The 12,650-nt window shown below is 41.4% G+C and overlaps 1 protein-coding gene across 2 annotated transcripts in view; it reads left to right on the forward strand.

The window, feature by feature from the left end:
- The window catches only part of LOC122564564 (cadherin-18-like), a 705,142-nt gene that overhangs the window by 329,011 nt on the left and 363,481 nt on the right, over positions 1-12,650 (forward strand). The window contains exon 1 of one of the 2 annotated variants that reach the window (XM_043719647.1): positions 4,147-4,265. The exons of the other annotated variant lie outside the window; for it this stretch is intronic. The gene's annotated coding sequence lies outside the window, so the exon portion shown is untranslated. Of the gene's footprint in view, positions 1-4,146; positions 4,266-12,650 lie in introns of those variants that run through there. 2 annotated transcript variants of the gene reach the window in all.

Here is a 12,650-nt window from a genome sequence, read left to right on the forward strand (position 1 = left end):
CCAAAACAGGCAACATTCTGGTAAACGTTTTCAGTTGTTGTGGTTCTGTTCGCCGAGCTGGAAGTTTTTGTTGGAAACGTTTCGTCCCCTGGCTAGGCGACATCATCAGTGCTTGGGAGCCTTCTGCGAAGCGCTTCTTTGATGTTTCCTCCGGTGTTTATAGTGGTCTGTCCCTGCCGCTTCCGGTTGTCAGTTTCAGCTGTCCGCTGTAGTGGTTGGTATATTGGGTCCAGGTCGATGTGTTTGTTGATGGAGTTTGTTGCATGGTATTTTGTACACTACATTCGTTTTGCTCATGTTGGGTATCGGGTCCTTCGTTCTGGTTTTCAGTCTCCTTTCCAAAGCCTCCACACCCTTCTAATAGTGTGCCATCCACAACTTTACACAACATTCCAAATGTGGCTGAACTAAAGTCCTATACAGCAACAACATGAGGTGTTAATTTTTATACTCTATGCCTAACTGATGAAAGCAAGCATATCATATGCCTTTTGGCCACCTTTGGCCACTTTTTGTTCCACTTTCCGGGAACTGGGGACCTGTATGTCTAGATCCCTTGTATATTGATGCTACAAAGGGTTCTGATCAGATGGTGCTGGAAAAGCACAGCAGGTCTGGCAGCATCCAAGGAGCAGGAAAATCAATGTTTCGGGCAAAAGCCCTTCATCAGGAATAGAGGCAGGAAGCCTTCAGGGTGGAGAGATAAATGGGGGGGGGGAGGTGGGGCTGGGGAGAAGGTACAAAGGGTTCTGCCATTTACTGTTATACTTCCCTTCTGTGTTCGATCTTTCAAAATGCATCACCTTTCATGTGTCCGAATTAAACTCAAGTCTCCAGCCTATTTATATCCTGCTTTATCCTCTGGAATCCCTCCTCACTATCCACAGCTCCGCCAATCCTAGTCATTCACAAACATACTAATTGGACCACCTACATTCTTGTCCGAATCAGATCCCCAAGGAACACCACTGGTCAGAAAATCACCCTTCTACTGCTGCTTTCTGTCTACTATGACAGAGCCAGTTCTGTATCCATCTTACCAGCTTACTGTGGATCCCATGTGCCTTTGTTTTCTACTAGCCTGCCATGAGGGACCTTGTCAAAGGACTTGCAAAGGTCCGTATAGACAACATCCACCTCCTGTTCTCATCAATCATCTTTGTCACTTTCTCAAGACTCAATCAGGTTTGTAAGGCACTCCCTTCCCCGCATAAAGTCATACTGGCTGTTGCTAATATGTCCATTATTTTTCCAAATATAAGTAAATCCTGTCTCTAAGAATTTTCTCCAGTAATTTTCCTATGTAAGGCTCACCAGTCTTTATTTACGCAGATTATCCCTATTGTCTTTCTTAAACAAAAGAAAACTTTTGACTATTCTCCAGCACTCTGGGACCTTGCCTGTGACTAAAGAAGATTCAAAGATTTCATACAAGGTTCCAGTAACCTTCTAATCTACCTCCCTTAGCATTCTGGGATAGGTCCTATAGGTCCTGAGAGCTTGTCTGCCTTAATGCTTTTCAAAACAGCCAACCCATCCTACTTTTATTTTGACGTGCCTCAGAATATCAACATACCCCTCCCAAGACTCACCATCCACCATGTCCTTTTCCTCCTTTTGTGAATATCAATATACTCATTCTGGACCTTAGCCACTTCCTCTGGGAGAGGATGTACAATATTCTCAAAGGGGAAGAGGGACTAAAAGGAGGTAATTGTACACATTGGAACAAATGACATAGAAAGAGAAAAGGATGAGATTCTGAAGAGTTTTGGACATTGGGCAGGAATTTTAAAAGTACATTCTTTAGCACAGTAGTATCTGGATTATTCTTGATGCCATGAGTTAGTGAGGGTAGAAATAGAATGATAGAGCAGATTAATGTGTGGCTGAAGAACTGGTGCAGAGGAGAAGGATTCACATTTTTAGATCATTGGAATCTCTTCTGGTGTAGAAGTTGCTTGTATAACAAGGACAGATTGCACCTGAATTGGAAGGGGACTAATATACTGGTGGGAGATTTGCTACAGCAGCTCGGGAGGATTTAAACTAGGGAGGGGGTATGGGAAGGACCTAGGGAGATGGTAATAAAAGAGATCAATCTGAGACTGATACAGTTGGGAAAAGGACTAAGTCAAAGACAGGGCAGGCAGGAACAAAGTAGACAAGAGGTAGGACTGATAAATTTGACTTCATTTACTTCAATACAAAAGGTCTAACAGGTAAGGCAGATGAACTCGGCATGCTTGGGAACATGGGACTGGGATATCATAGCAATTACAGAGATGTGGCTCAGGGATGGATAGGACTGGCAGCTTAATGTTCCAGGGTATAGATTTGGTAGCAAGGAAAGAAAGGGGGGCAAGAGAGGGGGGGGGAGTGATGTTTTTGATTAGGGATAAAATTATGGCTGTACTCAGGAAGGATAGTCCCGGAAATACATCCAGGGAAGTTATTTAGGTGGAACTGAGAAATAGCAAAGGAATGATCACCTTATTACACTACGGATCCATCTCAGCAACTGCCTTCAGAAATCCGTGTCCCAACCCCTTTTCCCACCCAGCTGCTTCCCAACAGCCCGCCCCCAATTTTTTGCCATTTTGTGATGTCGGATCTATGATTTTCAAGCACTTTGTAATGGTGTAGACATTCCCTGCTGTTGTGAAATTCCTTTTATTGCGTGTTGCAGTGGATCGAACCAGTATTAAATATCAGAGACCTGAACTGAGCAAGATAATTCTTGCTCAGTGACAAACATTGATGATTTGAACATAAACTGTTCACCAATAAAGGAATGCGTCATGCGGACAGTGAAATCATGTTGACTCTTCTTTGTTTTTTGTCTCTTTTCATATATTACAACAATCACTTCAAACCACTGTCTTCATATGAAGTAAATTTGCAAAGATTTGAAATCTGTGACAATGTGTGGTCCATATCTGTTGTTGTTGCTGTTCGGCTTTCTGGTTCCATTGCAGTTTAAATGTGGTAACATTATCAGCAGACCGAGCAGAACGAAACATCCTTCCATCAGTCGGATCTTGACTTGATTCATATTCCTGTTCGTGAATGTGACTGAATATGCTTCTCCTTTAGTTTGCGTTGGTTGTTTTCATTTCTATTGCTTAATATTAATTTCTTTATTGATCTTTGGCTCATTTTCTGAATCCTCCAACTTGTTTATTTTTGTCTACATTACTTGCACAGACTCCAACAATTCACTAAAATTCCATCCTTCCCTGAAAGAACAGCTTTGATGTGAAAGCTTAGATACTCTGAACTTGGAGTTCACATTTGGAAACTTGTCATACCAAATGCTCACTGCACAATCCTTCCACACACACTCCTATAATCTGTATGAACAGGGAAAAGGTTGTCTTTTAGGTATTTTTCCTAGCCAACCTGCCTGGATGTTATTATATTGCGTCTAGTGAAAGTGGCTTTGGAACCTGGCCCTCCTGGTTCAGAGGTAGGGATACTACCTTGCACCAATAAAACCTTCAGCTTGTCTTTTAGACAAAGTCCTTAAATGTAAACCAGTGAATACTGTTTTGTCATTCCTGAACGCATCAGTTATATTACCGAAATTACCTTATCTGTACAAGACACTTGTGGGCATAAACCAATCAACCAGAGAATTTGAATTCCTGAGTAATATACACTTGTTAATATCATTGGATTGAGCTAGTGAGTTAAATAACCCATAGACAACTGGGAACATAAATATACTTTGAGAAATTATAATCAAGCAAAACTAGTCAAATTGGCACAGATCTGGATGATTATACCTTCATGAGAATCATTAAAGATGCAAAATTATATTTGAATCAGTTATCTTCCATTATAATTGCAAACTCCAGATTAATTTTGCAAATTATGTACTTTTTTTGTGGCTGTTTTTCTCCAAACACTGCATAAATTATTTTTTTTTAGAATTCCATTTTTTTTAATATTCATTTGAATACAAATAGGAGTATGGTTGAGCCCAAGCAACAATTTATTGTGTAAATCATTTTATTAAAGTTGATCCTTTTTATAGGATTTATTTCTCTAAGGTGATCAACAAGGATTAGACAGAATTTACCAGAATTAGAATTGCAGTTGGTTTCTTTGCCCTTCAGCCCTGTAGCAAGGTACATTTTGAGTTTTGTTTCCCTCTTGCCACAGTTGGCAACGTTCTCACAAAGTGAAGAATCCCCTGCTTTCCCAAAGTTGGTATTCCGCATCCTGGGACTTGCTTCAAGCTCAGAGGATCGTCATAAGAGGTAGGTTTCAGTGCACGTCAGGGAATGGAGAGGCAATTTTTTTTTATTTTTTGGAGAGCCCACGTTGTGTTAAGCAATGTCTAGAAGGATTGATGGGATTTGAGTGGGCACTTTGAAAAGGTAAGAAAAGATGATATATACATAAGCTTGGCTCTGTTGCTGTGCCGAAGTTTACAGCGCAAATTTAAAATGTGGGCTTGTTGCCAAGTCTGTAATTTCCCACCTTGTCACTAAAAGGGAATTGGATCATCATCTGAAGCTGAACACTTAATGGGCCTACAGAGAAAAGGCAAGGTAATGTGGCTAGCCAAGTTATAGTTATATATGGGTGGCACAATGGTTCAGTGGTTAGCACTGCTGCCTTACAGCGCCAGGGACCTGGGTTTGATTCCTGCCTCCGGTCTGTCTGTGTGGAGTTTGCATGTTCTCCCTGTGTCTGTGCAGATTTCCTGAGTGCTCTGGTTTCCTCCCACAATCCAAAGATGTGAGGGTTAGGCAAATTGGTTGTGCTAAATTGCCCATAATGTTAGGTGAATAATTCAGAGGGAAACAGGTCTGGTTGAGTTATTCTTCAAAGGATCGGTGTGGACTTGTTGGGCCGAATGGCCTGTTTCTCGACTGTAGATAATCTAATCTAAAAGAACTGGCACAGGCTAAAATGGACTTCATTTTAGTGCTGTATTCATTTTATAGTTCTGTGATTCCATACTGCAAATTTCCTTGCTGTTCCACATATCTCTCTCTATATATCACCAGAAACTAATGAGTTTAAAAATGTTTGTATGAACATTTTCTTTTACAGATCATAGAATGTGTATTTTGTACAACAGACAGATTGATCCAGTTTGACTCGTTATGTTGAAAGGTGAAGCTTGAACATGAGAAATAGATGCTATGTAACACAATAATTTGGGTCATTATTATGACATGATCAGAATTAAATTGAAACCAATATCTATTGTGCACTCAGCATAATATATTGTAATTCTCTCAGCTCTGTCTTGCTAAAGGATAAAATATATTGAATGCTCTAATCATGCAGCTACAAACAGCTTTTGGAGCCGTTGTCTATTTTCTGACACCACCATCGATTAAAAATTGTTGTCTGCAGTTGTGTTGCTCCAGTGCCACTGTGAGGAATAGCTAGGATGCCTTGGCAACAGAACTGAAGAGATACTGAAAATACTTGAAGTGCAATGATAATTCTTTTTTAGCTGGAAGCAGGGTCGATGTATAAAATCAAGGAAAAACCTGAGGTTTTAGTTTAATTAGTGTGATAGCAAATATAATTGGGGAACAACCAAGCTCTTCACTTGAGGATAATATTATCATCGTCCTACCAAAGCATAGAGCTGTGATCTCATTACAGAGAGATGTTTGGTAATTGTTTAAGCTGAGGGGCACCTTGCCTCAGCCAGCAGTTGAGGTTGTGAAGGAGATTTCTTCATGGTAACAATTGAACCCACACTGTTACTATCACTTTCTATTGCAAACCAGCCATCCAGCAAACTGCAGTCTTCACTCGCCATGTGAGTGACTATCTATCAGAATGGGGATTGACGTTAGAAATCACAGCCCTTCCTTTGTAAAAATTGATTTTTTCTATGAATCAAACTTGATTTTTTTGATCTGTACTTTTGGCTTTGCAGAAGTTAGAGATAGTTTGTGGTTCTAACTAATTTTAGAATCTACTGTAATAAATACCCGTGTCTTGTTACCTAAACATTAAATATTTTATTCAACAAACTGCCATGCAAAACAAACATACTCTATACACTAGTTTCTGGTCCCTTTCTACTGTTTGTTTTGATTTGAGCAAACAATCAAGTTCCTGTGAACGTTCAGTTTCTAACTCATAGTGAAATCTTACCCAACCTTCCTGGCACTGATACTGATTCACCACCTTCAAGTCAGAATAGGTTGGGTTTAAGGCATTTCTAGATTGTAGAATAACGTTAATGCACTTAAACACAGCTGTGTGAACAGAATATCAATATGTATGTGAGACATGGAACCTGCCATAATACTTGTTAAGACATAAATACATGTTTTCATAGCCATTCATTCAATAACATGGATTGAAGCAATAACGCACTAGGGTCTGGAATAAAACAAAATTCACAGCAATATATTCCTTTTATGGATGGTCTCTAACATTGTTAACTCCAGTGTATTCTCATACAATTGAAGACCAAGGGAACTTGTGGCAAAGTGGCAATGTCCCTGTCTCTGGACCAGAAGTTCAAGCACCACCTGCTCCATCTGAACTGGTTGATGCAAAAAATCTGTTATTGCAGACTGTTGCAGTGATCGCAGGTTCCTGACCTGTACACTTTATAACAGTGTGCCCCAAACTATTTTCCAATGCGTCTCTGTTTTATCACAGTATTCCGACCCTCCTCCTATAACCGGGATATGTCTGTCAGAGGTGTGCTTCATTGCTGTCAGTGTATAAATGTCCCAGGCCCATTTGCCACCTGCTGATGAGGTTGAAGGACACTCTGAGCTTGCTGCCTGCTCCTTGATTGGTGGCATTAATCTAGTGGAGACAGAGCTGTCCTCCCAGAGCCTCCAAACTGACCCACCTTCCATGCACAGGAGACAGGCTCTTTCAGAGGACAGGGAGCTCATGATTCCAAAAAGTATCTCTGCAGCCCCTCAGCTGAGAACTTCATCTGGAGAGTTGATGTTTCTGGAGGTCCAAATTCTGGACCAGAAATTAAAATGCAGATATGGTAGATTAGAGTCCACCAGTGTCTCCCGTTCCATTGGAGTTTATGTAGTTATAGAAGAGGTCGCTGTTGATATATTCACACACTGCAGTTTAAAGTCTGTATAAATAATGATTTCAAGATGTGTAGTGCTACATGTTGGCATTATTGTTTTCGAATTTGATAAAAATGACTAATTGTTGATCAGACAAACAGTTTATCATGCTGAAGAAAGGAACAAGTAAGAAAACAATTTTAAAAAAGGAGGAAAATGTTACTAAATTTTGAAATTTAGGTGATGAGAATGCAGTTTTTTTTGCTCTGTTACCTGAAGAGAATATAGAGTGGAAACTATGATGATAAGATTGCTACACAGCAACTCCAGTGAACTGATTCTCCTAATGTTTTAACAAACTGTTGGAAGATCAGTTAGCTTCTGTAATTGGCACAAAATCCTCTGCCTGACTTTCATCTTGCTGCTCTCCAGGTGATGGCTAACACGGTGAGGTATGAGGAAAGTTAAACAAGTGGGCTTTTCTGGTAAGAGTTAGGATTGAAACATGTCGTGAGAAGGACTGCTATGGCTGATTTCATAAAAGATGACGGAGCTCATTGGGACAAACCACTTTTTAATCCTCTTAATAACATTTGTTATATTTTATGTACTCTCTGTAGCTATGTCTGGACAATTTTAATGTAACTATCATCTATTTAAATAAATACTCACACAGTTCTATATTTGAACATCAATGAGGTTTTTTTGCATTCAGATGTGGAGGCTGTTGACTGAATATTTGATTTTAGGTTGATTAAAATCATTTGAGGAGAACAGTTGTGTAGTTTCACGATTTCTCAATGCATATTCATGTGAAAACTAAGTGAGATTGATACTGTTGTAATATTTACTGCAATTGCCTTTTGTGACTATTCATTAATAATAATCTCTTGATTATTTTTGGCAACAATTATACAAGGGATACAAAATACCTTCAATCCAATGGGCTAATTAATCTTTATGTATTTCTCTCTCACCTGCGTTTCTTTCAGCTCCGCTCCAACGCTGGTGCTGCCTCACTGTCTGATTTCTGTTAAAGGCAGTGCTATAGTTTACTCTGATGGTAACAAGGGCTTTCCGTTTGCAAACACTTGTTCATATCTTTAATCTTTTATTTTTTAGTATTGAGTGTTTAAAAAGATGTGCCCTTTCATCAAATCCAAAGCTGGGTTTGGGTAATGGGATGAGGAAGAGAGGAGATGGCACTATGGATTGAATTCCAAGATCACTTTAATCAAGTTATTCAACCATGAAACAGTCACTTTGATCCAATTCTGCTTTATTTTGCCTGAAGCTAAATCTAGGGGTTCGTAATTCTCCCCCCCCCCCCCCGGAAGTTGGAAATCAAGACCTTTTTTAATAGCAGTTTCTGTGGCAGATTGGCGCGCTCAACTATGTCAGACCTTTTCCATGTTCACTTCGTCTTGTTGACGTTACGGGACTGAGCTGCTCTGATGAAGTCTGGACCTTCCCAACTTGGCTGAATTTTTTTTCATCAGTGAATCGAGTGTTGTTGGGAAAGTTGAAACTTTATTGCTGGAACAGCACAGCAGGTCAGGCAGCATCCAGGGAACAGGAGATTCGACGTTTCGGGCACAGGCCCTTCTTCAGGAATGAGCAGAGAGTGTTCAGCAGGAGAAGATAAAAGGTAGGGAGGAGGGACTTGGAGGAGGGGAGTTGGAAATGTGATAGGTGGAAAGAGGTCAAGGTGAGGGTGATAGGTCGGAGTAGGATGGAGGCGGAGAGGTCAACAAGAAGACTGCAGGTCAGGAAGGCGACGTGGTCGACGGTGCCCTCCACCGCATCTCCTCCACTTCCAACTCCCCTCCTCCAAGTCCCTCCTCCCTACCTTTTATCTTCTCCTGCTGAACACTCTCTGCCCATTCCTGAAGAAGGGCCTGTGCCCGAAACGTCGAATCTCCTGTTCCCTGGATGCTGCCTGACCTGCTGTGCTGTTCCAGCAATAAAGTTTCAACTTTGATACATGAATAGGCAAGGAATAGAGGGATACGGACAGCGCAGAGGCAAAAGGTTTTTAGTTTACAAAGGTGTCATGCATCAGCACAGGCTATGTGGGCCAAAGGGCCTGTTTCTGTGGTGTGCTTTGAATTATCAGGTATAAGATGGAATGTAGGTTTGAGGTTAAAATCAGACCAGCCATGATTTGATTGAACAGGGGATCAGACTGGAATGGCAGAGTGACTCCACGGTTCCTTGTTTGTCTGTTTATAAAGAATGACAGCCCATTTATATTGATCAGTAAGAGAATACTGACAGGATTTAACTGGTTAATAATCACACAAAATATAATGGGTGAGGTTAGAAAAAAAAATTGACACAAGGGATTGTTTAGAATTCCTACAGTGTGGAAGAAGGCCATTCAACCCATCAAGTCAACACTGACCCTCTGAAGAGCATCCCACACCATCCCTATAACCCTGCATTTTCCACGGCCAATCCACCGAGCCTGCACATCTTTAGACTGTGAGGGGAAACCCATGTAGACACAGGGAGAACACGGAAACTCCACGCAGTCACCCGAGAGTGGGATTGAACTCGGGTGTTACGACATGGTTAATTTAAAACCAGCAACACAAAAAACATTTATCCTGTGCAGTAATCTGTAAACATCGAGTGGCCAAGAACTATTTAAAGTAAAAATTAACAACTTTATTTCATAAAGTATAACAGAATAATTAACTAACCATTATTTACAACTCCTTCCTCTAACCTACCTTCGACCTTCCCTTCTATAATACTAGTCCGATAAAAGTCCCAATTAAAATTTACAAAAACAACACTTCTTATCTCAAAACCAGGCAGCTGTAGATTCTTGTCTTCGGATCTTTCTGTGTCTTCCTTTCTCCTCGTTAGGAATTTCTGTGTTGCAGGTTACTGACTGAAAAGGGACTTTTAAGAGAGATATTGTTTCAAGCAGTCTGTTACATGCTAGGACCATAAGACCATATGACCATAAGACATAGGAGTGGAAGTAAGGCCATTCAGCCCATCGAGTCCATTCCACCATTCAATCATGGTTGATGGGCATTTCAACTCCACTTACCCGCGTTCTCCCCGTAGCCCTTAATTCCTTGTGACATCAAGAAGGTGGGGGGTGGGGTCATGGTCAAGGGGACGGTAGGAGGAGGTATCTACGAGCTGGCGTTTGGCCTCAGCGGTGTAAAGGTCAGTGCGCCAAACTACTACTGCGCCTCCCTTGTCAGCTGGTTTGATGTCAGCTGGTTTGAAGGCAGGAAAGTGGATTTGAGGATGTTCAGAATCAACGAGGAGAAAGTGGGGACTGCAGGTGCTGGAGATCAGAGCTTAAAACTGTGTTGCTGGAAAAGCACAGCAGGTCAGGCAGCATCCAAGGAGTAGGAGAATCGACGTTTCGGGCATAAGACCTTCTTCAGGAATCCTGCTGCGCTTTTTCAGCAACACATTTCTAAGCGATGTCCAGGATCAGCCATGATCTCATTAATGGTGGAGCAGACACGATGGGCTGAATGATCTGCTTCTGCTCCTACATCCTGTGCTCTTCTGGAATTCCTTCCTTCTTTCCCAGGCAGTGTTCAATACCCAAGTGATAAATTTTACCTTGGCTTCACATCACCTTGTGAGTTTGGGTTATATGCTTGGAAGATAAAAATGCAAAAGTTTCATTGGAACCCAATTCCTCTGGGAACAGAAAGATATGAGGCTAACTGTATAACTTTTCCAAGGTTTCAGTGCAGTCTTCACAAGCCAAATACTTTGTATTGTACAGTTAGTCTGAGAGTCATAGATGTAAATTATTTATATTGTCTTCACCACTTGGGTATTAAGCACTGCTGGGAAGGCTATCTGGTTTGCATAGACAGGTTGGACTGAAGGATCTGTTTCTGTGCTATACATCTCCTGACTCTAGATATGCAGGACGAAAGCAGACACTATGATCCAACTCACCATGCCAACCAGATATCCTAAATAAATCTAGTCCCATTTGCCAGCATTTGGCCCATATCCCTCCAAACTCTTCCTATTGATATCCCCATCCAGATACCTTTTTAAATGTTGTAATTGTACCAGCCTCCACCACTTCCTCTGGCAACTCATTCCATTAATGCATCACCCTCTGCGTGAAAAAGTTAACACTTAGGTCCCTTTTTATATCTTTCCCCTCGCACCTTAAATCTAATCCCTCCAGTTTTGGACTCTCCTATCCTGGGGAGAAGACCTTGTCCAATCAATCTGCACATGCTCCTTATGATTTTATAAATATCTCCAGTCAACCCTCTGCCTCCAATGTTACAAAGAAAATAGTTCCCGCCCATTTAACCACTCCCTCTAGCTCTAACCCCAGTAATATCCTTAGAAATCTTTCCTGAACCCTTTTCAAGCTTCACAGCATCTTTCCTATAGAGTCATTGAGCCATAGAGATGTACAACATGGAAACAGACCCTTTGGTCCAACACGTCCATGCCAACCAGATATCCCAACCCAATCTAGTCCCACCTGCCAGGACCTGGCCCATAACCCTCCAAACCCTTCCTATTCATATATCCATCCAGATGCCTCTTAAATGTTGCAATTGTACCAGCCTTCACCACATCCTCTGGCAGCTCATTCCATACATGTACCACCCTCTGCGTGAAAAAGTTGCCCCTTAGGTCTCTTTTATATCTTTCCCCTCTCACGCTAAACCTATGCCCTCTAGTTCTGGACTCCCCGACCCCAGGGAGACCAGAATTGAATGCAGTTTTCCAAATGTGACATAAACAATTTCCTGTACAGCCACAACCCATCCCAACTCCTGTACTCAATACACTGACCAATGAAGTCAAGCGTACCAAACAATGACTTCACTTCCTTGTCTACCAGCAATTCCACTTTCAAGGAGCTCTGAACCTGCACTCCAAGGTCTCTTTGTTCTGTAGCACTCCTGAGGACCTTACCATTAAGTGTATAAGTCCTGTCCTGATTTGCTTTTCCAAAATACATCTGCTACTCCTAAGCCCATTGGTCCATCTGATTAAGATCCCACTGTCCTCTGAGGAAACTTTCTCTGCTGTCCACTGTACCTCCAATTTTGGTGACATCTGTAAACTTACTAACCATACCTGCTATGCTCACATCCAAATTATTTATGTAAATGATGAAAAGCAGTGGACTCAGCACCGATCCTTGTGGCATACCATTGGTCATAGGCCTCCAATCTGAAAAGCAACCCTCTACCGCTACCCTCTGACTTCTATCTTTGAGCCAGCTCTGTATCCAAATGGCTAGTTTTCCCTGTATTCCATGTGATCTAACCTTACTAACCAGTCTCCCAGGAGAAGTCATCTTGAATGCCTTCCTGAAATCCATATAGATCATGTCAACCGCTCTGTCCTCATCAATCCTCTTCTTCAAATTCTAAAGGTATATGCCTATTCCAGTAACAGAGATTGTGTTTGTGCCTTTTGTTTTTGCTTTGTTGTTGTAAGACCAATTGTAGAGGCTGGAATTTTGTGAATATGTTTGTGACAGCAATCAGGAACTGAACTAATTTGTGTTGTGGTCTCTATGCCACAGGCATTCCTTTGGCAACTTATGGCCTCTAGCAAGCTGGAGAAGCAATCTCTTCTGTAATTGGATTG

Source organism: Chiloscyllium plagiosum, chromosome 29 (genome assembly GCF_004010195.1).
Source record: "Chiloscyllium plagiosum isolate BGI_BamShark_2017 chromosome 29, ASM401019v2, whole genome shotgun sequence".
NCBI classification, from domain to species: domain Eukaryota; kingdom Metazoa; phylum Chordata; class Chondrichthyes; order Orectolobiformes; family Hemiscylliidae; genus Chiloscyllium; species Chiloscyllium plagiosum.